Below are 26,992 nucleotides of genomic sequence, written 5' to 3'. Positions count from 1 at the left end.
CCATGAACTGTATGCTAAGCTTGGGAAATGTAAATTCTGGCTGAGAGAAGTTAAGTTCTTTGGCAATGTGGTATCTGGGGAAGGGGTGACTATAGATTCATCCAAGATAGAGGCAGTGCAAGATTGAGAACAACCTAAAAATACTTTTGAGATCCGTAGTTTCTTGGGGTTGGCCGGGTATTACCGTTGGTTTGTGAAAGATTTCTCTAGGCTAGCCTCACCTTTGACTAGCGTGACGAGGAAAGAGATCAAGTTTGTGTAGAGTGTGTCTTGTGAGTAGTCATTTCAATAGTTTAACGTTAGACTTACCACTACCCCAGTACTGATTATTCCGGAGAGGGGCTTGGGCTATTCAGTGTATTGTGATGCCTCGCGGAAAGGTTTGGGTTGTGTGTTGATGCAAGAAGGAAAGGTAGTAGGTTATGGCTCGCGGCAGTTGAAAACACATGAAAGGAACTCCCTTACTCATGACCTAGACTTAGTGCCGGTGATCTTTGCCTTGAAGATCTAGAGACATTATTTGTATGGTGAGAAGTTTGAGGTATTTTCTGATCACAAGAGTCTGATGTATCTGTTTACACAGAAAAACTTGAATTTGAGGCAGAGGAGGTGGATGGAGTTCATAGAAGATTACGACTTTGAGTTACATTATCGTCCGAGGAAGGCCAATGTTGTGACCGATGCTTTGAGTAGGAAGTCCACTGGTAGTGTGGCTAGAATTGCCATCCGGGAATGGGAGATGTTGGGCACTATTGGTGAGTTTGACTTGCATCTTGGCAAATCTGTTGAGTCTGCAGCCTTGTTTTCGATAGTTGCACAACCTACACTTGTGAATCGAGTGATAGAAGCACAGAAGGATGACCTTGAGGTAGAATCCCTCCAGGAGAAGATTTCTAGTGGGAAAGTAGAAAGAGACTTGAACATGTATTCTGACTTGAGTATTAGATACCTTGACCGTCTCCTCGTACCAGAGTCTTTTCGAGAGAAAGTACTCCGAGAGTTTCACCATTCACACCTTGTGGTGCATCCGGGAGGCACAAAGATGTATCACCACCTTTGTCGCCAATTTTGGTGAAGGGGAATGAAGAAGGATGTGGCCCTGTTTGTGTCAAGGTGCCTTACTTGTCAGCAAGTGAAGGCCGAACATCAGCGGCAACGGGTTTGTTGCAAACCTTGCCTATAGCCGAGTGGAAGTGGGAACATGTCACGAAGGATTTTGTTATGGGCCTTCCGAGGACTCAACGGGGTAGTGATGCCATTTGGGTGGTAGTTGACCGGTTCATTAAGTCGGCACACTTTATACCTATGTGTGTGAGTGACTCGGTAGATTATCTTGCCAACCTTTACATTAGGGACATACTGAGGTTGCTCGGGGTCTCAGTGAAAATTGTTTCAGATAGAGATCCGCGTTTCACAGCTCGGTTGTGGCAGAGCCTACAGAGTGCCTTAGGCACAAGGTTGACCTTTAGTACTACGTATCATTCTCAGATTGATGGCAGCCAGAGCGCACCATTCAGGTCTTAGAGGATATGCTTTGGGGTTGTGTCCTTGACTTTAAGGGTTCGTGGGAAAGGCACTTGCCCTTAGTGGAGTTTGCCTATAATAACTGTTTCCAATCAAGTATTGGCATGGCACCATTTGAGGCCTTGTATGGTCGACCATGTAGATCCCTTGTGTGTTGGGCTGATGTGGGTGATGCACCTATGTTGGGTCTAGAATTAGTCCGGGAGACGATGGAGAAAGTTACACTTATCCGTAAAAGGTTGGATACGGCTCAGAGTCGCCAGAAAAGTTATGCCGACCGTAGGAGGAGACCTTTGTCTTTTGAGGTGGGAGACCATGTATTCTTGAAGATATCACCTAGGAAGGGTTTAATGAGATTTTGGAAGAGTGGAAAGTTGCCCCTTTAATTCATTGGGCCTTTTGAGATCCTTGAGCAGATTGGAGAGGTAGCTTATCATTTGGCCTTGCCGCCATAGATTTCTGGAGTTCATGATGTGTTTCATATTAGCATGCTTCAGAAGTATGAGCCGAATCCATCGCACATATTGGATTGGACCGACTTAGAGGTAGATGAGGATGCCTCGTATAAGGAGAGATCGGTGGGAGTCTTGGATATTTGGGAACAAGTCTTGCGAGGCAAGACAATTCCCTTGGATAATGTATTGTGGAAACTTCATGGGGTTGAGGAAGCAACTTGGGAACGTGAGTTGGAAGTCCGTGAGAAGTATTCGGACTTATTTATTGATGTTTGAACCTGTATTGGGATTTTGATTATGTTAATGAAATATGACAGCATTGTATGTGTTTTGAGAATATGAAAACATTGTATATGTTGTATATGTTTTGGAAACACGGGTTTAATGTGAACATTGGATATGTTTTGGAAAATATGAATTGTATATTCAATACTAAGAAATTATTCATCTTGTTGGTGAGAAGGGATGATGATGGAATTGATTGATGATCATTATGGTAATTGGTTTAAGCATAGCTTTAAAACTTGATTTGAAATTTTGGGGACAAAATTCCTTAAGGGGGAGAGGTTATAGCGATTTCGGTTTTTGACCCGACCCTTGTTATATCCCAGACTCGGGTTTCATGGTTTCATATTGTTGTTCACGTCTTGCTTCCCTTGTATCTCCTTAAATTTGGCTATTAGATTGTTGTGGTTGCGTTTGGGACAGGTTGGTTACTTAGTTTCCAAACTCTTGTTGCCCAGAATTTTGCTCCTCCGCTCGAGTGACACTTCTTGCACTCGAGCGGGCTTTGTGAACTCTCAGTACTTTTGCAGGTCTACAAAACTATTAGGAGAATATATACTACGCTCGAACGGTTCTTTCTGCGCTCGAGCGGCCTTTCCTGAGATCGAGCGTTAGTCTGTTGTCTGCAAAACTATTGGGAGTGTGCATTCTGCACTCAAGTGTCACTTCTTGGCTCAAGTGGAACAACTTATTGTGTCTGATGCTCAAGCGTCACTTCTTGCACATGAGCGGGCTGTGCGTATATCAGATCACAGCAGCACCCTTCTACATCACTTTTTCATATCTCTTTCTCCCAAAACCCTAGATCTAGAGTCTCTCTCTCTAAAACTCACATTCTCTCCACTTTTTCACCTAGATCCGTTGGTTTCTCTACCCTAGTGTCTTTGGAAAAAATGTAGACCATCTCAAGAGCTCCATTTTGATCCGCACAAAAGTCTGTTTCGGCATTTTTGAAGTTTTCTCCTTACTTTGCTCATCTTCTAACTTTGAGGTAGGGATTTTCTACACTCTTCTATGATTTTTTAACTTAGTTATTTGTTGATTATGTTAATAATGTTGTGATGTGGAGGATTTTAAACAAACATAGGGTTTTGGTTTAAATTCAAAAGAGGGTTTTCAAATGAAGGTATTGAAAATGGTTGTGGGTGTAGATATGAGGATGTGTTGTGTTAAATTTGCTAATTTTGACACATGGATTGGATTTGAAAGGGAATGGAGTTTTGCCCTAAAATGTTTCAAATAATTTTTTTTTTGTATAAATAACGGAATTGGGAAATGGGAATGTGAAATTGGTTAGATGTTCATATAAATGGTGGAGTTGGATGCTTGTTATCTCTCGCCTATGAAAATTTGGATAGTTTATCTGTTTTGGAGATTGCATATCTATTTTGGACTATCGGTGGATGATAGCTATGATTGTTGTAAAAATTGCATGAGGATTAGGTGAATTGAAACTAATCTCTTATCGGTTGTCATTGAATATGACTGTGTTTTTAATACATGTATATAGTCACACTCGAAGCACATCCCCTTTCCACTTCCAAACACTAATATCTATTTTGGACTATTTATGAATGAAAGTTTATCATTTCATTTATGTCACCTCATAGTAGTTGATCAGAATTGGAAAATATGTAATTTATTTGGGGCGTGACATCTAAACTCTTTAGTGGCGTTTTAAAAACGTCACAAAGATACAATGATGGCCCTATCAGAGGCGAATTTTTTAAACGTCGCCTATCTTTTTGCGGCATTTTTCTAGCCTTTTGCGGTGTTTTGAAAATGCCAGTAATTCCAGATTTTCTTGCAGTGATCTATAGATTTTTAGAAGATAAGCATCAATAAAACTTTGGATCAATAAATTACTTTAACAAAGCCACTTCTAATGTTTTTATTAAGAGAATTAATGAGAATATATCAATAAAACAAAATAATAATAATAATAATAATAATAATAATAATAATAATAATAATAATTAGATTACAACAGTGTTGTCATGTAACCATATGGAGCAACAAATGACCATCACACTGTGTTGTGCTTATTTAGAAAGCTGGAGAGGTTGGTTGGTTCCTTTTCTTATGCCAACCTAATTTTCAGATGATGGAACAAGGGGAGTCTCTAGGAAAGTATAGATTGGCTCTCAACTAGAATCCTACGCTCAAGGAGGTGGAGTGCTAAAATGACTACTCATTATTATGTTAATTGCCTCAACTGAAGGAGGGGCATTTGTTGAGGAGCATTGTTTTGAAAGAGAGAAAGTGGGGTTGAAAAACCACTTTAAATAGGTGACTAGGCAAGAATACTTTCACCAAATGATGCATATGGGTTGAGACAACCACTGATAGTCTTTCCCTCTCTTCTAAGAACTGTTGGCATAAAAGCAAACTTTTCCTCTCCCTCTCACAAGCTTTCTTTTAGAGTTGACTTTTGCAAGAATTCCTTGCTCTGATGTTGTTTCCTCACTAAACACACACTTCAAACTCAAATGAAATATCAAGCATGAAGTTGAAAAATATAATTTTGAGCTATATTATTATAAACAATATTTGTTGCTGATAAAAAAAAAAAAGAAGTTATTTGTGTGAAGAGATATTTTGCCAAAACTAAATGAAGAACTGAAACAATGTACAAGATTTGTCAGCTTGTTCAAGAAGGTGGATCTAAAGGAGGGAAGGAAATTAACCTTGCTGAGTGCTTAAATGACTTTTCAGGATTCCTTATGAAAACAAAAATAAAATAAAAAAAGATTTTTAAGAGAGGAAAATAGAAAAGAAATCCAAGTGCATTCATTAAGGCAATAAAATAGCTTGCTACAAACCTAAAATGTGCCCAATTTTCATTACTTTTAGCAATCACCAATCATTAACATAGAAAAGATCAACAATTAAAACCTACACTAGTGTGACAACTACCTCCTTAATTAATTGTGTGCTTAGTGTTAGTTGTGTGATTATGTGTAATTGTGAATTATGTACCATGTGTTTTATGCATTGATTTGTATTGTAGTGTTATTGTGAATAGATATGTGAAGAGATGTATAGCGATTTCGGGTTTTGACATGTTATCTGTTGTATTCCGGACTCGGGTTTGATGCTTTCATATTGTTGTTTACCCATTATTCCCCTTGTATCCCTTTAGAATTGACTTTCGGGTTGTGGTTGTGCGTTTGGGACAGGTTGGTTATGTTTCGTTTTCAAACCTGTGATGCCCAGATTTTGGCTTCCTCGCTCGAGTGGGCATTCTTGCACTCGAGCAGGCTTCACAAATTTTGCCTCTTCGTTCAAGTGACCATTTTCGCGCTTGAGTGAGATTTATCAACCTTCAGTACCTTTTGCAGAGTGTATTGGACGCTCGAGCGTCCAGTCCCACGCTCGAGCGAGGACCTTCATCTTTAAAACTTCTGGAAACGTGTATTCCACGCTCAAGCACCAACTTTCACGCTCGAGCGGAACTTTGTGTTTGACACTCGAGCGGGGCTTTCCATGCTCAAGCAGACTACGTGTATTTCAGTCCGAGAAGATGATGTTTTGAACCACTTTTTCATATCTCTTTCTCTCTCTAAAACCTTCCAAGGACCATGTTCTTGAGCCTCTCACTCTAGAATCCACCTTCTCTCTAGGATTTCATCTAGATCCCTTAGGATTTCCACCCTAGTGCCTCTGAGAAATAGGTGGAGCTCGTCAAGATTTACATTTTGATCCAAATAGAAGTGGGTTTCGGCACTCTTGGAGTTTGTCTCTTGTGTGGTTCATCTTCTTCCTTTGAGTTAGGGATCTTTCTACACCTTTTTATGATATTTAGCTAAGTTATTGTCTCTTGTGTAACAATGGCGTGATTTGAGATATATTAAACAAACCTAGGGTTTGAGGTATAAAGTATACAGAGGGGTTTTGGGTATAGATGAAATTAAAGTTTGTGGGGTTTGAAAATGATGTTGTGCTATGTCTAATTTTATGATTTTGGCACTTGGATAATATTTGGGAAAATGGGGGAAATTACCCTAATTGGGTTAAACTATCATTTTGAACAATAATTGAAATTGGTATTGAGAATGTGGAATTTAGAGGGTATTGAGGTAAATGATGGAATTGGTCATGTATTAACTTATTCTTTGGAGGTTTTGAATAGATTATCTGTTGAGATTAAATATCTGTTTAGAAATAATTGTTTTGAGCTATCAGTGGAGGATAGCTTTGGATTATTGTAGAAATGGCATGTGGATTAGGTAAATTGAAACAAAACTTTTGATAGTTGTCATTGAATATGACCGTGGTTATATACATTGCATATATACTTGTGTTTGGAAGTGGAAAGGGGATGCGCTTCAAGTGTGATTATCCTTTTGTAAATGCATTGCATATGTATGGATATTTGTTCGGGAGGAGAAAGGGGTTGGACTCCATTATAATTAAGTTGGCCGGAGTATCCTGGGTGAAAGTTCCGAAATTATACATGGGGCCTAGCCCGTAGACGAAATATCCGTAAAATGGCAATTGTAGTGCTTATATAGCCTACGTTTACATGGGTCCCGTTTGGCGGCTGCCCGCCGACGAAATATCCGTGAAACGGAAGTTTGAAGTGTTTGTGCATATGTGCTATATGTTTGAAAGTAAATGAGTTGTAGTCTCAGTTCGGGTATTGTGAAATAATGAATTTGGCTCATGAATTGAGAAAGAGAAGTAATCAAAATGTAAATTGCAAGTAAATGGATTAAGACTTGAAATTGATATCTTGTGAGTATATAAAGTTTCTATCACGGACATTGTTCATCCACTTGTACTTATACCTCTGCTAAGTTTCATATATTGTGCTAGATAATCTCTACTGGGCTGTGGCTCATCCTATTTGGGAATAACATTTTCAGGGAATGAAGGCATGCCTCCACCAAGACAATAGCATTGGATGGATTTTTGAGAAGCAAGAGCTTCATATTTCGTTCATTTGTATAGCCTAGGGCTAAACCTGTACTAAGCGAAGCTCATTTTGTTGTAACCAAGCCAAGGCTTGGCAAGATGTAAGCCAATAGGGCATTATTTTGCGAAACTCTTTCGTGCCTTTAACTTCAGAAAATGAAAGGATTATTTACTCTGATTTATGCTATCATTTATATATGTTGGTGGATGTATTTATGCTTGGTTTTTTGGGTTGTTACAAGATGAAATAAACCTGTCTGATTCACTAATTTTAACAAGGTAGAATTACATAATAGGATGAGAATTAGAGCCTAATTCACATTAATTTATTTAAAATTAGTGTAATTGAGATCATAAATGATATAAAAATGCTTGAGACCCCCATTTTTTTACGACCCCCACAACACCTTTTGGATCTCCACCATTGATGTATGTATGGAACCTACTCATGTATGTGTAGGGACCACACCATCAATGATATAGATCCAAAGGGGGTTGTGGGAGTCTCCAAAAAATGGGGGTCTTAATCATTATTTAATTAATATGATTGAATTTGATTTAATTAGATAAACCGATAATTTATCAATGCTTAAGATTAATTAGAGCTTAATTAATCCTTAACCCTACTCATCAAGTTGGATAGCAAGAAAAGGCAAATAAGTGAGAGTTGGTGGCTCTTGGTGCACTACACGTAGAGAAAGAGGGAAAGACTTTTGAGAGTGAGAGCTAAACATAGAGAAATAAGAGAAGCTTATGAAAACCATTGCAACTACACCTTGTTCTTCACAATTCACTCACTCTAGGTAAGAATTCTCCTCTCTAATCTCATGTACTTGAAGACTTATGCTCATAACTCATGGAATTTAAGATTAGCCAAGAAAAATTTAGGTGTAATTGAAAGTTTGGTATGTGGGTATAGGTTTACTACACGCATGGCTTCTTATGAAAGGAATGAGTGAATTAACTCTTAAATTCACCTTGCATGGCATGAATTTTTCATATCCTTGTTGTTTCTTGTAGTTATACATAATTTCTTGCATGAACCTCATAAATTCAAGGGATTTCTTCATGAGTTTTGAACTTGAAGCTTTGAGACACATAGTTTATGTTTTGTTACTCAAATGAAATTTAATCTTTTCAAATTGAAACTTTGGGAGTTGATTTCAAGTTTTAATCTCTATTTTGATACTCAAATGAAATTTAATCTTTTCAAATTGAAACTTTGGGAGTTGATTTCAAGTTTTAATCTCTATTTTGATCTCCCTTTACTGTTGAGGGTCCAAATTCACAGTTGTTTATATAAATTTATGGATTGAAACATATGAATTTGAGACTAAAATGCGGTGAAATCGAAGACCCAAACAAGAGTAGATTTTCGGAGTCAAGCAGACCCAGCACCGCACGTGCGGCTTGGGGCCCCGGATGTGCAGAAAAGAGGGCAGCCAAGGCAAGCATTCTGCTTAAATTGCACATGCGGGAGGCACATGCGGGGAAGGTCCCACGTGTGGCCAGAACTCTCGCACATGCAGAAGTCAGGTTGGTCCGGGTTTCGTTTCCACTCCTCTTTTCCTCCTTCCGGGCCTCTGTTTGCATGGTTTTAAATTGTTTTCATGTGCATTGCATCTCATGAACACGAATAAAGTATAGAACAAGAGTTAGAACCAAATGAGTGAACAATGAATGGAAACTGATCGAAAAAACCGATTGAATGAATGAATTGTGTATTAAATCGTTGTGCTTGTATTTGTTTGTTTAGGTTGGACGCCGCATCTTTAGTGCTTTATAGCACGTGTATCAAGGAACCTACTGTGAGTAACAATGTTGTAAAGTTATTTTCAATTATAATTATTTTCTGATTGATAGAATGCACTGTTTTCTGAAATGATACTATATACTGAATGAATTTACTGAATGGATGATTGTCCTATTTTGTAAACTCAACTCATCACTTCTTCTTCTCAATGGCTTCGTTAAAATGGCATTCAAAATCTAGCAGAGAGCTCCTAAGCTTCAAATTGATGCAAGCTTGCAGGACCTGCATAGAATAGGCCAAACTCTCAAATAGATTACCAATTAAAAATTATCCAATGATAGATTAATTTAATAGATAGATTAATTTAATAGATTGCAATTTAATGTGCCAACTGTAGTATCTGTAGCAATCACACATAAATCTTAGTACACAAAGCCGTCCAAAATTCACTATCAATATTCAAGAGTTAACAAAGATTAAACTAAATCAACTTGCTACAAAAATTTGGAAATAATTACTCCCAGATAGACACAGTTTACATTGATGTTGTGAAAACAAGATGAAGAATGATTACCTTGCATGGTTCATAGTTGAGCTCAACATTGTTTAACTGACACGCTTATACAGAGAATTATAACTAATAACATTGGATGATTGATGCATGATAAAAATATTTTCAATCTTTTCTATCTCATGTGAGGAATCCATGGGATTGTTAAAAGCAAAGTCTAGGATCATAAATGAAATGCTACGAAAACCCTTTAATCTTTCATTAATTCTTAATACCAATATATAGATTACTGGGAAAAAAAAAAAAAAAAACAAACAAACAAACTCAATCTGCCACATCATGACCACAACATTAGCAAGATAATAAGACAAAGTAAAAGAAATATAACCAGATAATTCACTTAAGTACTAAGCTAAAACACGTTAAAAACTTCATTTTCCATTTCTGAACACATCCCTTTTATATCTATTACCTACTCCCAGTTCATGTACTCATTCCATATGCAACAATCATAATTCACACCCATTAACATCATTACATTCATTGGCTACTAGCTACAGAAAAAGGTGAAGGCAGATTTCAATTCCAGCAGAAATATAATAGGATTCTACCACCAAGAAGTTCTTAATAGCAGAAAAAATCCAAGCTGCTAATCATAGAACTTAGGGCCTAAGAATTACTAATTTGCAGAAAACGAATTAACAACAAAAACAAATAAGCCACGAATCACATTTGGGGCATTCAATAACAACAAACACGAGAAGCATAGAAAACATGGACAACTTTTGTCTTCATAATAATACACCATACTTAACAAATTGTTCAGATGCAGACATGAAGAGGGTCCTGATCTCACCTGACGCCATTTGAACATTGTCATCTGCTGTAGGATCACTAGCACCTGCTCCCATATCAAAGAGTTCAACTCTCTTATTACCAAGGTTGCTCACATACCTGCAGATCCACCAAATAGAAAAAATTACAACTTGAAGGTGGAAAAACACAGAAGACAGAGACATCATAGATAATCATAAGAACATAAAATCAGTCACAAAGATAATGCATTGCCACTTTCAGCATCTTAAGTAACTCAGCACTTCAAATCTAAGCACGTTTTGAGGCGATGTCTAATAACAAATAATATTATGATCCAAATGCTTCGTTTCATGATTTTGCTTTTTAATGAATACTGCATTGGTGGTTGGCTAGTAAGGGAGACACTCATTTAACTACTGGTCTTGACAACAACAAATTTGAACACAAGATCTCACAAGAAAATCCATAATCTTAAACAAACGAGCTTACGTTTTTCTCAAGGCCACATCTGAATTCAGCATATACTTTCACATTACTTTAACACCCTTGTGCTGAAAATTTGTTATTGGTTATCAAAATGAGACCAAGTACAAATCTTTTAAAATCATCTGTGACTTGTGTTGGATCTTTTAAAATCAAAATGAGACCACCCACAACTCAGCCATGACATCTGATACTAGTAAACTTACTTTATACTTATTTCAGAAGATATACCTAAATGCCAAGAAGTACAGACAACCTAGGCACAAGAGGCGCCAAGCTGAATGTTGGAGTGACACACTTTGGTTGCCCCTGAAAATTCAACAGGCATAATAACTCAGCTCAACTATTTTAAATGCAGAGACCATAAGTGATACTCAAAGTGCCAAAAACCAAATCATAAGCATTATTTTGAGACCTACGTTCACTTTTGTGCATTGTGGCGTTATTTGCCTTGTCTATTTCATAATCATAAATGTTTCAACTTGCCTCAATTCAATACAATTCTAACCATTGTTTGTGGATCTTGAAGAGACCCCTGCCCTTGTCCCTGTCTCTCTCTCTGCCTCTCTCTCTCTCTCTCTCTCTGTCTCTCTCTCTCTGTCTCTCTCTTTGTGAAAGTGGGTGTGATGTAAGACCTCAAATTGCACCCACTAAATCAGATTCTTAAGATACAAGGAGGAAATGTTTCTGTTCAATCTCACACATTTTGTTTTAGTTAAACAAAGTGGCTCTGCCTAATATTGTCCAATTTTTTTCATACACATGTGATGAAATGATGTGTTTATAATTATCAGATCAATCTATTTTTTTTTTTAATACAAGATCTATGCATAGAGGTCTCTAAATGTCCAATTCACAAACATGCTTCTTCATAACAAGAAATTGAGTAGTAAAATTACATGTAGAATAGCTAAAAGTAAGCACAAAGAGATTTGGAATATGACCAAATTTACCATGACAAGTTAAAAGCGACACTGATTCAATCACCAAGAACCTATCATACAATATGCAAAGACTGCAGTAATACTTGGAATTAATATAAGAAGATTGAAGGGCATTACACTGATAATTTAACCATTGAAATCCAAACCATAATGCAATATTCAAGTGTAGTTACATGAATTATAAGAACCTTTAACTTTAGATCTGAATTAGACAAAAGTATATAAAGTTTGACAGTTACAAGATGAATTCCTTTACCCAGTCAGAAACTACCAATAAAGTGAACAGAATCACCAATAATTCAATAGAATAAAGTTGATCACTGGCAGTGAAAACAACCAATTGGCAGCCAAGTGCTATACTTGGACTAAGTACTGTATCCCCTCTGGCACCAAGTGATGAAACAGACTGTTTTGTGCAAGTAAGACACTTCACAATTAATTTGTTTGTGAAAAAATAGACAAAAAGCTGTGTTTAGTGAATTTGGTTAAAAATGGGCAAAAAGCTGTGTTTAGTGAATTTTGATTAACAATAATCACAACAGACAAAGTAAAATGAAGAACACAAAAGAAACTTGCCACAAGAACCAGCTATGCTACTGCAAAGCACTTCAAGAGAATCATATTTACCTCCATAATGCACCTAATTACTTAAACCCCAAGATACATTGCAACATTGAGCCATAGAATCATACTAGGATACTTACAAATATTTGTAATGCAATCCTATATCGATTGATATGTCGGGTATTAAAAGTCTAAAATTTGATATGTCGACCAAGGCAACCGTACCACCCCCCACCTATGTCGCCTTCACCGACACTGAGCGTCTCGTAGGCGATGCTGCCAAGAACCAGGTCATCATGAACCCCATCAACACTGTCTTCGATGCAAAGAGGTTGATTGGTAGGAGGTTCGCATATGCATCTGTGCAGGGTGACATCAAGTTGTAGCCTTCCAAGGTCATTCCTGGTCCAGGTGATAAACCCATGATTAGGGGTGTAATCGAGCCGAGCCGAGTCGAGTTTATCAATGTTCGAGCTCGGCTCGAGCTCGAAACGAGCCCAAGTATACTGGCTCGAGCTTGAAACGAGCCCAAGTATACTGGCTCGAGCTCGGCTCGCACAAAATTTGTCTAACTTGAGCTCGGCTTGTTGTGGCTCGTTAGCCAAGTCAAACTAATGGAAGACATGAAGCCTACTACACTAGACATAAATAGAGATCCCTTTATCTGAACACCATTGTGTAGAGACGATGTGGGACAAAATTTGTTTGACATTTGATACACTTGTTTTGTTGCTGAGAGGACTTGCACAAGAAAGTCCCACATCGGTCCAAGACAGAAGTGTGGTCAAGAATGAGTGCTTATAAAACTCCCCCACATGGCCCAATATTTCTCCACTCAAGAAAAGCAAATAATTCCAAAATTGCTATATATATATATATATATATGTGTGTGTGTACAAGCATATATATTATAGAAATAAACTTGTGCAGTTTAAATTTTATTAATTAAATTTACACAAATATAATAGAAATTTTTTTTTTTAAAGTTTAATATATTATATAATTATATATAAATAATATATAATATAATTACACATATATATATTTGGGCTCGCGAGCATATCGAGCCGAGTATTACTGAACTCGTTTGTTAAACGAGCTTAAAATTTAAGCTCGAGCTCGTTTATTTAGTAAGCGAACCGAGCTTAAACGAGCCTTAACGAGCCGAGCTCGAGCTTGTTCATGAACAGCTTGGTTCATTTGCAGCCCTACCCATGATTGTTGTCAACTACAATGGTGAGGACAAGTAGTTTGCAGCTGAGGAAATTTCTTCCATGGTTCTCATCAAGATGCATGAGATTGCAGAGGCGTTCCTTGGTTCCATTGTGAAAAATGTTGTGGTCACTGTCCCTGCCTACTTCAATGATTCTCAACGTCAGGCAACAAAGGATGTTGGTGTAATTGCTGGTCTCAATGTGATGCGTATCATCAATGAACCCACTGCTGCTGCCATTGCTTATGGTCTTGACGAAAAGGCAACCGGTGTTGGCGAGAAGAATATGTTGACCTTTGATCTCGGTGGTGGTACTTTTGATGTCTCTCTTTTCACCATTGAAGAGGGTATTTTTGAGGTGAATGCCACTGCTGGAGATACCCATCTCGGAGGTGAAGATTTTAACAATAGAATGGTGAACCATTTTGTTCAGGACTTCAAGAGGAAGAACAAGAAGGACATCAGTGGTAACCCCAGAGCTCTGAGGAGATTGAGGACTTCTTATGAGAGGGCAAAGAGGACTCTCTCCTCCACTGCCCAAACCACCATTGAAATTGATTCCCTTTACGAGGGTATTGATTTCTATTCCACTATTACTCGAGCCAGATTTGAGGAACTCAACATGGATCTCTTCAGGAAGTGTACGGAACCGGACGAGAAGTGTTTGAGGGACTCTAAGATGGCCAAGAGCAGTGTTGATGATGTTGTTCTTGTTGGTGGATCTACTAGAATTGCCAAAGTCCAGCAGCTTTTGCAGGACTTCTTCAACGGGAAGGAGCTTTGCAAGAGCATCAACCCTGATGAGGCTGTTGCTTATGGTGCTACTGTCCAAGCTGCTGTTTTGAGTGGTGAGGGTAATGAGAAGGTCCAGGACCTCTTGTTGTTGGATGTCACACATCTCTCTCTTGGTTTGGAAACTGTTGGTGGTGTCATGAACATGTTGATTCCTAGGAACACCACGATCCCGACAAAGAAAGAGCAAGTCTTCTCTACATACTTAGACCACAAGCCCGGTGTGTTAATTCATGTCTATGAAGGTGAGAGAACAAGGACCAGGGACAACAACTTGCTGGGAAAATTTGAACTCTCTGGCATTCCTTCGGCTCCTAGGGGTGTTCCTCAGATCACAGTGTGCTTTCACATAGACGCCAATGGCATCCTCAATGTATCTGCCGAGGACAAGACCACGGGGCAGAAGAACAAGATTACCATCACTAACGACAAGGGTAGGCTCTCTAAGGAGGAAATCGAGAAGATGGTTCAAGAAGCAGAGAAATACAAGTCTGAGGATGAAGAGCACAAGAAAAAGATTGAGGCAAAGAATGCATTGGAGAACTATGCATACAACATGAGGAATACAGTCAAGGACGAGAAGATTACTGCCAAACTTTCTGCAAATGATAAGAAGAAAATTGAAGATGCGATTGAGCAGTCAATCCAGTGGCTGGAGGGAAACCAGCTTGCTGAGCCAGATGAGTTTGAGGATAAGATGAAGGAACTTGAGAGCATCTGTAACCCAATCATTGCAAAGATGTACAAGGGTGCAGGTGATGGCATGGGTGGTGGTGCCATGGACGATGACAATGATGTTCCTGCTGCCAGTGGAAGTGGTGCTGGCCCTAAGATCGAGGAGGTTGACTAAGATTGTGGTTTCCTTGTCTTTGGTTTATTTATTGTCTCTTTGAATATTTGAAATTTATTTTTATTATCTGTACTAGAATTGCTACATTTGAGGCTTTGAACGGTTTTAATGGTAATTTTGTTCGAAGCCAGCTGGAATGTTTTAGATTTTGTTGTCTTGATACAAATTGGCATTGTCTGGGCTAAAATTATGAGTCCCTTTTTATCAAAAAAGTCAGTGAAAGAAATCAAAATATGAGTAAACCAGAGATGATATGTGATTGAAAATAGAAATTTTAATTAATTTAAGAGAAAGGCATCTTTGATTGTTCATAGTAGCTAAATCTACCCAGGAAACCCTCCGAAGAGGCATCAAAAAAGAGAAAAGAGGAGAGAGAGTTCTACCGAAGTTAAAAGAGCCAGATCTGATAATAAAAGAAGCATAGAAAATAGATTTAGGTTGTGGAGTTGATGATGAGGAAAATCTGAAAACAGAGTTACTGAATAATTGTTTCCCTTGGCAAATTATTCTCAAAATTTTCAGAATAATACAGAAGCACAGAAATTAAGGTTTTAAACCCACTATTTTCATTGGTTAGTTTTATATAAATTTCTCTCATTTTTGCAACATATGATTCTAAAACAGACCTACAACATACAAAAGAAATCAAATGCACCTTCAAGGACCTATGAAATATCATCACCTTGTTAAGAAATTGCGAAAACTAATCAACTAAAACAAATTGCGATTGCTTCTAATAACAACATTCACTGTAAAAAGATCACTGAACAATATATGATAACAAAATGCTGATAATGATGTGATAAGATCAAAAAATGCACGATTTAGAGATTTTCTTATACTATGAACCCTAAAAACGAAAAACGCTTAATTATTGATGATTACTATAAACAAACACCTCACTGAAATAGATTGATTGAACAAACACACGAATCTACACATGTATACAAAGCCATGCACGAAATCGAAGGCTAAAATTGCGATATCAAATTGATTATACAGATACATACACGTATGTATATACATATATTTATGGCACCTGATCGGAATCGCTACAGGAGAGTCGCAGGGAAATCGGAGAATTGAGGAGAGATAAAGCGACAATGATGAATCACAGATCATAAGCAATGCAAAGCCTATGCCATTGAGTTCATATATCGAATTGATGTGTTGGATAATTTGGTATTATTTAAAAATTAGTGGTGTGTATTGAGATAAAATTAAAAGTTTTAATTTGTGTATGGTGTGAACTGAGTAAGTGGTATGTAATAAAAGGATTTGTGGTGTGTAAATAGAGGTACCCAGAAGTAGTGTGGAAATAAAATTTCTCATTTTTTTTGACAAGATAAATTACACTTTATCCTAAATCTTAAATCTTAAAATAAAAAAAATAAGTTTTAAGAATTAAACCTAAATCCTAAGGCCTCGTTTGCGAACAGGCAATTTTAGTAATTTTTTGGCTTTTTATGAAAAGATGTGCAGAAAAGTAGAGAGGTGATGTGACAAGTTTTAGTTGGCTTTTTGACTTTTTGGCTAAAATAACCACTCCCCAAACGAGGCCTAAGTCTTAAAATAATAAAAAAAAAATTTTAAAAATTTGAGATAATAAATAAGTGCACTTTTTGTCTTTTTACGAAAAGATGTGCTGAAAAATAGAGAGATGATGTGATTAAAAAAAAATAAAAAGATAGATTATATTGAGATTGCCAAACTTGGCCTAAATCTTAAACCCTAAATTCTAAACCTAAACCTAAGATAAAAAATAAATAAATGAATAAATAATTAAACCTAAATCCTAAATCTTAAAATAAAAAAATTAAATTTTAAAAATTAAATGCTAAATCCTAAATTCTAAAAATAAAAAAATAATAATAATAAATTTTAAGAATTAAACCTTAAACTCTAAAAAAAAAAAAAAAATTTATTTTTAAATCGTAAAATAAAAATTATAAATTTTAAGAATTAAATCCTAAATTCTAACCTAAAGTCTAAAATTAAAAAAAAAAATTAAGAAAAAAAGCAAAAAGAAAAAAGAAAAAAGAGGAAGATGAAACTGTGCCATTTTAGACGGAACACAACAGGGAGGGGCACAGCAGTGAACCCGCTTCGCATTATTCCTTCCATCTCTTCCTCTTCTCTCTCATAGGTTGTGATTCTGGAGATCTCTGAAGACACAAGTCGTACCTGAGGTAGATCTGGCCGACAGGATGGATTCGAAGTCGTCGGAGCGGCGATCGACTTCCAAAACGGCGAGGATCTGAACCCTCAACCACTAAATCTGGCCGACGTATAGATTCAGAAGCTTCTCGCTGGTGGTGCGTTGCCCAAATGAAACTCACAGATTTGACAACCACATGGACAAAGTATGGGTTGAAGAAGATGAAGATGACAAGTATTGCAAATCATGGATCTAGTCATAGATTCATTTTCTCTGTCTCAAATTAATGCTCACAGATTTGATTGCACTATGGACAAAGTATTGGTTGAAGAAGATGATGATGATAACAAGTGTTGCAAGTTATGAATCTAGTCATAGTCTCTTTCAAATTAACTCTTATCTCTCTCTCTCTCTCTCTCTCTCTCTATAAATAAAGTATATATTTGTAATTAATTGTTGTTGTAGAATGATTAAAGTAAGAATAAGGCAATTGTTTATCTCCCTAGCTCGTTTGGTATTGGTTAATATAATCAATTTTTTTAGTCTAAGACTATTTTAGCATGGTTATTTTAACCTCGTTTAGTTTTTATTTTGAGATTTTTTTAATTTTTGTGAAAGAAAAAATGTAATGATTATAAGTAAAAAGTAATATTTTATCTTATTAACTTATATAGTTTATTTTATCTTTTTGTATTTTTTTTAATTCTAAAATCTTAGTCAAAGGAGCCTTGACTATGATTTCATTCATAAGGCCTTGTTTGGTTTGACTTTGGAAGATAAGTTTTCAAAAAATATTTTGAGAAGAGAATTTAGAAATTTTTATAGTTTGTTTGGTTGTATATTTTGAAAATAGTTTTGAAGTTTGAGAGTTTGGAATAATTTAATATTTTGTTGTAATTGAGTAGATGTAAGTGAGAGAAAAAGTGATTGAAAATGAGAGAGGAGAGAGAAAAAATGATTGATTAATGTGTAGGAGAGCGAAAGTAATTTTGAAATTTTTTTGAAAAAAATTACAAACCAAACAAAATTTCTAAAAATTTTCTTCAAAATCTTTTTCCTAAAGCCAAGAGAGAGAAACAAATAGGGAATTGATTGTGATTTTGCTGTGTATTGTGTATTGTGGGGTGTTTGGGAACAAGTTTTTTCTAGTTTTTATTTTATTAAAATAACATTGAAAGGTAAAATAGGCTAAAATAGTCAATAAGGCAAATACCATATCAAACTCATAATCATTTATTTTTTCTATTACAAACATTACATCCAATTACAAAAAAATTCAACTATCTTTTCAAATACAAAAATTTTAACCTCCTAAAATAGCCAAAAACTAAAATAGCCTATTAAAATAGTAACTTCCCAAACACTCATTTTGTATTGTGTTGTTGCAACTAAAATTTGCATAGATAAAAGGCTTAGAAGATCGGTTCAAATTGATAAATTTTAACAAATAAGGGTATGTTTGTTTGGACGAACTAGATAAGGGGGGATTGTAATCTATCGGACTATTAGTCCTGGGATACATTGTCCCCGGATTATTTAGTTGGACTAGATTTGTATCCTATATTTGTTTAGTCATGGGATTAGATGTCTGAATTGAACTATTTTTTGTGAACTATTTTATCCTTTTCAATTATTTACGAAGTAATAACAATATTAAACATAGCTTTAATATTTTAATTATTTTTAGCTAGATTAAATAAAAATTTATTTTATTTTATTTTTTGCACAATTAAATAAATTTATTTTTAAAAAATTAAATAAATTAAATATCAATAAAAATATATGTTATTTTTTAATTAAAATTTTAAATAAATTTATTTTAAATAATAATAATAATAATTAAATAATGAAATTAAATAAAATATAAACAAAATTTTAAAATAAAACATCAATAAAATATCTATAAAAAATTATTTTAAAAAATTAAATAAATAAAACAAAAATAAAAGTTAAATTAAATTATTTTATTTTATTTTTAAATTGAGACATTTAAAATTTATTGAATTCTGCTAAATATAATACATAATTAAATACTAGAGGGTAAAAATATAATTTTATTAGCTAATCTCATGGGATGAGTTATCCCATGGTTTCTATCCCTCCCCCCCCCCAATGGGATAGCATAGTCCCACAAATATGGGATTAATAGTCCGGGGGGATTATTTGTCCGGAGTAAAAAATTAATATCAAACAACGGACTATTAGTCCATCCGGACTAATAGTCCAATCCCATGGTGTTATCCTTCAAAACAAACAGGCTCTAAGGGAAATATGCTTGATAAATTTCAATATATAGAAAAAAAAGAACTTTGGTGAATTTTAACGGATTAAATTTTCAACAGATAAATTTTTGGTAGGTTTACGTGTAAGTCCTAATAGGTGGACTTATTATCTCATAGATTTTGTGAGATGGCATTTTTTTTTATCAAATATTATTAAAAAAAATGTCACTAATTGTTAATTTTCAACAATAGTCTAAAATTTTTGTCACTAAAAATGTCATTAATTAAAAGTTTTAATAACAAATCGTCACAAACAAAATGTCACTAATTTTTAACTTTCAGGGACAATTTAAAAAATTTGTCACTTGAAAAATAACTAATTGTAATTTTAGCAACAATTTATAAAAATCATGGCAAAAAAAAAAGTCAGTAATTGTTAATTTTTCTGCGACATGTAAAAAATTGTTACAAAAAATTATTTTGAATTTCAATTTTATTAAAACTTATTTTCAATAAGATAAGCTCCTTATGATTCACTTTAGGTTATTATTATAAGGATGTCAACTCCAAGATTATTATCACTTTTGTTATAGGAGGGAACTCGGTGCTCTTTTTGTGCTGGAGCTAAATTTAGCTGGCTATAAAAAACGATTTTTTTATATTTTTATAATTTTCACTTATACAAAAATAAATATAAAAAAAATTATTAAAAAAAAAGTGTATACAAAGAAATTGGCTAACATAATTCGACAACAACTCATATTAAATAGATAATATCAATATCCATCATTTAAAATATGTAAATTATATTCATAGTTTAATATATATAATTCGCTTGTTTTTCAAATTAAAATCTCTAAATAATTTTTTTTGTATTTTTATTTTTATTTTCTATACTTAAAATAATTATGCTGTGATTGTGTTTTAAAGAAAAACAAAAACAAAAAACTGAAAGCCAAATGTGCAACACTCTCTCTATTGTTATATCTCTTAAACTTTTAAAATATAATTATAGAAATTTTGAAGTTTGGCATGTATAACCATATATACTATGGTTCCAATTGGAATAAAATAATTCTAGGAATAATAATTACAAAATTTAAGGAAACAATTTTGGTAATGATTGTCAGGATTTAATTGGGTTCTTCCAATTTAATCAATGTGTCAATTTGATCAAAGGATACAGCAGCAACCCCATACCTCAAAGGGAAGAGGGCTTGCTGCTGTTGTGTCTCAATTTAAGGTTTATTATAGATTTATTTTTATAATTTGAACCGTTTATTTTGTAGGATTCATCGAGTACCTTAATCATATCAAATATCATATTAATCGGATATCGGTAACCATGTATTGGATTACATTTATCATAAAAAAAAAAAAATATGTTTTTCTTTTAAAGTAGTATAAAAAATATGTAATCCGATCACGTAACTATAGATATCATATCAATATAATTTTTGATATGTATATGAACTACTCGATAAATCTTACAAAAATAAATAATTTAAATCATAAAAATAAATTAATAATAAACTTTAAATGAAAGCGCAACAATTCCTGCTGTGCTCATGCTCCAAAGACGAAGTATGGGTGGAAGAAGATGACGATGACAAGTGTTTCAAATTATTCTTGACAAAATGGCTCAAAGACTTTCTGGATGGAAAGCCAAAAACCTATCCCTTGCTGGTAGAACAACCCTGATAAAGGCGGTCACTTCGGCTATGCCTAATCACCTTATGCAAACTATGGAACTCCCTCGCCACACCTGTGACCAAATTGAGAAACTTAACAGGAATTTTCTATGGGGCAGCACTGACACTCGCAAGAGGGTCCACCTGGTTAACTGGCATCAAGTCTGCAAAAGCAAGAAGCATGGAGGCTTAGGAATCAGAAACATCAGAGCTCAAAATTCTGCTCTTATCGCTAAGCTAGGGTGGAAACTTGTCTCCAACTCTGACGAGCTTTGGTGTACCATCCTCAAAACCAAGTATCTTAAACACCACTCTCTCTCTAATTGGCCCAGTGATAGGAAAGCCTCCCATATCTGGCACAGCATTGTTAAAAATAGAATTGTTTTGGAAAAGAACATTAAATGGAATGTTGGAACAGGAGAACAGATTTCTTTATGGACTGATTGGTGGTGCGGAGACCAACCCCTGAGCCTTACAAACCAGGGAGCTCATCTTGATGCAGCTACCAAAGTCAGCTCCATCCTGGATGAAGAGGGCAACTGGGACTTAACTTCTATCCAGCACCTCTTATCCTCTCAAAATACAGATGACATCCTTAGACTACATAGACCCAGGTATGTTACTTATAATGACACTCCCCATTGGAGAGGCTCTTCCAGTGGCAACTTTTCTACAGCTGCAGCCTACCAAGCTCTTGCCAACACCGATTCTGCTGGAACCAACTGGTATGGGATATGGAAAGTCCAGGCTCCCCATAAGCTTAGACATTTCTTTTGGCTCGTCATGCATGAAAGACTGCTCACTAATCATATGAGGGTTATTAGACATCTCTCTAATTCAGATGTCTGCCCCAGATGCCACTATACTAGAGAAGATATGCTTCACCTCTTCATAAACTGCCCCAAGGCTAAGGTTTTATGGGTGAATCTGAGGAACCTTCATTGGTGGCACCTAAGCCATCACACAACACTACAGGACTGGATTAGGATAAATATCAAGAGCAAGGACCTTATTCATGATATCCAATGGCCAACAGTTTTTGTGACAGCCTTATGGTCTATTTGGAAAGAGAGAAATAAAGAAGTTTTGGATAATTCTACCCAACCTCCCCACATCAGTGTGAAATTCATACTGAATAAGGCTTTGGAAACTCAGGCAGCCTTCCAAAATTCACTTCACCCCAGCTTTAAGGAACCTTCACTAATGTCATGGTCTTGCCCTCTTGCAGGTAAGCTCAAGATGAATACTGATGGATGCTCTAAAGGGGATCCAGGACAATCAGGCTATGGAGGTCTGCTCCGAGATGAAGTTGGTACTTGGCTCTGGGGCTACTATGGATACTTAGGTAATTGTCACAGTTTGGAAGCTGAGCTATGGGGCATCTACCGCGGCCTTACCATCATTCAGCAAAAAGGCTTGGCAAACATACAAATTGAAACAGACTCTCAACAGGCATTAGAGCTTATCCAAGGTGGAGCTAGGGAAAACTCTCCCTACAGGGCCCTAGTTGAAGATGCCAATTTCCTGCTTCGAAGATGCAACTGCACTATAGAAACAATTCCCAGGGAAGCAAACCAGTGTGCAGATGCTTTGGCTAATTTAGGAGTAAATCAACAAGAGCACCTCATCTTGAAAGAGGACCCTCCTGTACCCATCCTCTCCTTGTTAACTGCTGACTTGCTTCAAGTTGGCTCTGGACGGGATTAATTTCCCTAGACCCTCTGTTGTTTTGTTTTAAACTCTTCTCTTGAATCAAAATATATATATATATATATATATATAAATAAAATATATATTTGTAATTAACTGTTGTTGTAGAACGATTAAAGTTAAATACATATTTTCAATCATAATCTTCATAGTGTGCAACGAATGAAGTGCAGGAAATTGGGTATTTGAGTTTCTATGTGTGCAGAGAGAAATAAATAGAGAATTGATTGTGATTTTGTTGTGTGTTGTGTTGTAGCAAATAAAATTTGCAAAGATAAAAGGCTCAAATCTTTTCAAACTAATAAATTTTAAATATGGTGAATTTCAATAGATAGAATTTTAAACAGATAATTTTAACAAATAGATTTTTTCAATAGATAATTTGAACATATAGAAATTTTAATAGATAAATTTTTTGAACAATTTGAACAGATAAGTTAAAAAAAATTCAAACATAAAAGGGCAAAACTGGAAAAAAAAATGTCATCCGAAACAAAACAAATACTTCTCACCACAATATTTCACAAAACATGTACTTCTCATCAAAAAATTTATCCAGTGGACCCAATGCCTCAAACAATTCATAAATTGAACTTATCGTCAATTTTTTCTATTTAATATATAAATTCATTATAAATAATAAAAATATTGCAACTTTGTAGCATGTAAATTTGACTAGTACTTAAATATTGTGGGTAATTAGCATTAAGAAGTATGTTTATTATTATTATTATTATTATATGATGTATGTGTTTCTGAATGTGAAATTTTTCATTTGTTGGTTTGCAAAAATGAAATCACATAGCTTGATTATCTTGCAAATGAAACATGTAAACTTGATTTATTTTGGGTGTTGCTCATTGAATTGATTCTACATGTATTTTATTTTCATGATATTTTCAATACTATTTTATTTTATTTTTATTTTTGGAAGTCAGTCAACTTTGATGAACATGCATCGATTCGGATGGAGGAGTGCTTGAAGTATCTTTTCGATTCACTAATATATAATTTGTATTTGTTAGATTTTTGTTATTGGCAATCTTATTTGATAAAATTCCTTTCAGTTGTAATTTTATTTGATATTTTATTTTAGTGAGGCTATGAGTATTTAGATGCGAATCCAACCCCAATTGTGCCCATGCAGAGGAGTTTGTGATCTTAATCCTATCATGTTTGCCACTTCGCTGACTATGTTTGGAAATTTCTGTTATAGATTAGCACATGGAACTTTATTTAGGGATGCTACATTTTATACATGAGTTATGAACCTTTGACATGGTTAAAGAAAGTTAAATGACTGTTCTTTTGGGAACTAATGAATTACAAATTGCATAAGAATAATGTTAGAACTATTATTCTCAATAGACTTGAAAGACCAAGAACTTGTATTTGCTATTAGTAATGCATTCACTATTAAATTCAAGTTGAAGAATCTAGCATGTCAATAGTGAAATATTTTGATCTGTTTGAAAAATAAGGAGAATTACAAACATTCCTTAAAATAAATCTCCTACTATTGGGAGTATATGAATTATAGATTGATGAATTAAAACATATGAGTTATGTGATTGATGACAATAAAGATGATGACGAATCGCCAATTTGGGTTATTAACCATTAAGTGATTGGGAAATAAGTTCAATTTTTGTGAAGAAAATCCAACAAAAAGGAAGTTACCTAAGGAAGGAAATGAAATGAGACCAAGCTATACAACTAGTTTTCAGTAGAAGTATCTTAAGTTTGGAGGACCAAACTTCCTAAGGGGGAAGGCTGTGACGACCCCACTACGTACAATGATTTGCACTTACTTAATTAAGGAGATTTGAAATTTAATTGTTAATTATTCTAATTTAATTTGAGATTTTTGAAAATTATGGAGACTGATTCGTATATGACTCTATTGGGGATTTATTTTGGAATTAGAAATTAAAAGCCTAAATGGTTCAAGAGAGTACAAATGATGAATTGAATTATTTTAATTTCGAGTATCGAACCATATGAGAGTTTAATTAAATATTCGATTCATATTTATAAAATTGAGATTTGGCTAATTGGGTCCGAATTGGACTAAATTAAAATATGAGGATTGAGAATTAAGATTATTATGAATTCAATTTATTTATGATGCGTTCAATTGAATATGTAATTTATTGACGGAAATCTTGAGTTAATCTGAAATTGAAGGCCTTAATAATGTGACAAGCTAGAATTGATGATGAAAATAAGTTTAATTTAATATTCGGAGTCTTTTGGGAGTTTGATTAAAAATCTGTAACGCCTCGAAATAATTCAACATAAAAGCAGTACATCAACCCACAATCACTAAATAATAACCTCGATACACAAGAGATACCGGAAGATCATAAGCACCGTATTCCATTATGAAACTTCAAATGTTTATACAAAAGTGATATCACATGCGGATATACATTCAATAGTATGAAAAAACATGTGAATCTATAGCATGTGAAATATCTAGTCCCAAGTAATCAAAATGCCCTTAAGGGCTTACATCTTCCAAGGCAATGGCCCAGTTACACAAAATGGTCTCTCGGACCCATACACGTCTAGCCCTTGGCTTACAAAATTTAACAACAAAAATAAAAGAGCAAACTACTTTTCACAGTCATATCCACGCCATCAATTCGGCGGGATCACCACATCTTTACCTACATCAAAATCCCATAGGGGTGAGCATAAAGTCCAGTAGAGAATTCTCACAAAGTATATACAGTTATGCAAAATTCCTCAACATCATATGCAAATGTGATACCGTGCCATGCCATTATAAAGAAGAACTTCATTTTAATGCACAACTTGAAAATCACTGTGTTTCCAATAATCTTATGCCATCTCATCAATTTCAAAACTTCCAATTCTTTTAATCAACAGGGGCGGTAAATACAGCACTGGTAATTCCTAGGTTGGTGTCAGCAAGTAGACTATAAGAGTACTACCAAACTGTCATTTTTATCGATATTAATCGGAAAGCTCGACACCTATTCGCGTAGGTTTTTGGTCTTTCACCATGGACACTCATGCCAACTTATCAAATTCATCTACACCTCCTAACCGGACTTATCAACGTATTTACCCCATAATACATTTCCATAGTTCTTATTACACTATATATTCCTTTCATGAAGTGAATGTTTCCAAAATAAATTCACACTGCAAATTAATTAAATGAATGAGTATGTGATGCAAAGGATTCTCCGTGCCTCATAGCATTTCTCTATTTTCATAAATCTCTATAATATAGTATCAAACAATCACATTTCCCATTTCTTCTCTCTAATGTCATTTTGCAAAACAACCATATGTTCAACAATGCCAATAACACATAGCAATAGTTTTCATCATACACAATCCTTAGCATTTTAGTCTCTTCAAGACTATATGAAATTATTCGAATATCCAATTCCCAAGATTTTCAATTCCATAATCCTTAGTACTCAACAATTTTCCATTTTCACCACTAAACATGTTCATGCATTCAACAATAGTTCTCAATAAATTTCCAACCCTCATATATCAAGAAAGTTATCCTCTTTGTAAAGCATATTATAAAATCTACCTTCCATTACTCATTTAACACAAGACAAGGAAGAAAAAAAAACCCTTAGGTTCCCCCACACTTTCCAAAAATCCCCAAATTTCTAGGGTTTTCATCAAAAACCCAACATTTTCCCATTTCATGGTGAAACCCATCCAAAATCATATTTTCTTGAGTTTTATAAAAAGAACATCCTCAAGGATAGAAAAAAAAGATAGGGATCAAAACCCATTTCCTTAAAATTTTCTCTACATTTGAAGCAAAATCAAAATCAACACATTAATTCCAAGAACGCTTTTAAATCATCATTAATGTAGCAAAACTTGTATATATAAATCAAGAAGTCCTTACCTCAATGTTTGATGAAGAAATGGAGTTGAAACCCTAACTTAGATGATGTTGAAAGAAAATCTCCACCACACACAATGAAGTTCTTGAGGAGTTTTCAATCTTTGATGAAGGAGTCAAGGTTGGATCTCAATGGATGAAAGAAGATCAAGGGTTTTGATGTTGTTTTTAGGTTGAAAGGTAAAGAGAAGGGAGAG

At 35.0% G+C, this 26,992-nt stretch overlaps 1 long non-coding RNA gene and 1 pseudogene across 3 annotated transcripts; one reads left to right on the top strand and one right to left on the bottom strand.

Annotated features, from left to right (window-relative positions):
• Window positions 1-9,010: 9,010 nt before the first annotated feature.
• On the bottom strand, window positions 9,011-17,757 carry LOC145798504 (uncharacterized). Of its 2 annotated transcripts, XR_014339455.1 has the most exons (5): window positions 17,292-17,757; window positions 16,147-16,243; window positions 10,976-11,053; window positions 10,302-10,399; window positions 9,011-9,334 (listed from the first exon to the last, which is right to left on the bottom strand). It is a non-coding gene; the product is annotated as an uncharacterized LOC145798504 (long non-coding RNA). The 2 variants fall into 2 exon arrangements; XR_014339456.1 differs by lacking the exon at window positions 16,147-16,243 and having other exon boundaries at window positions 17,292-17,733.
• Window positions 11,332-16,528, top strand: LOC114304782 (heat shock 70 kDa protein 4 pseudogene; annotated as a pseudogene). Its single transcript, XR_014339454.1, has one exon. The product of XR_014339454.1 is annotated as a heat shock 70 kDa protein 4 pseudogene (transcript).
• Window positions 17,758-26,992: the final 9,235 nt, after the last annotated feature.

The sequence above is a fragment of the Camellia sinensis genome, chromosome 9 (assembly GCF_055761805.1).
Source record: "Camellia sinensis isolate YWXY chromosome 9, ASM5576180v1, whole genome shotgun sequence".
Classification (NCBI taxonomy): Eukaryota; Viridiplantae; Streptophyta; class Magnoliopsida; order Ericales; family Theaceae; genus Camellia; species Camellia sinensis.
The sequence above is the reverse complement of the archived record's forward strand: the minus strand, read 5'-3'. Positions and strand labels throughout refer to the sequence as shown.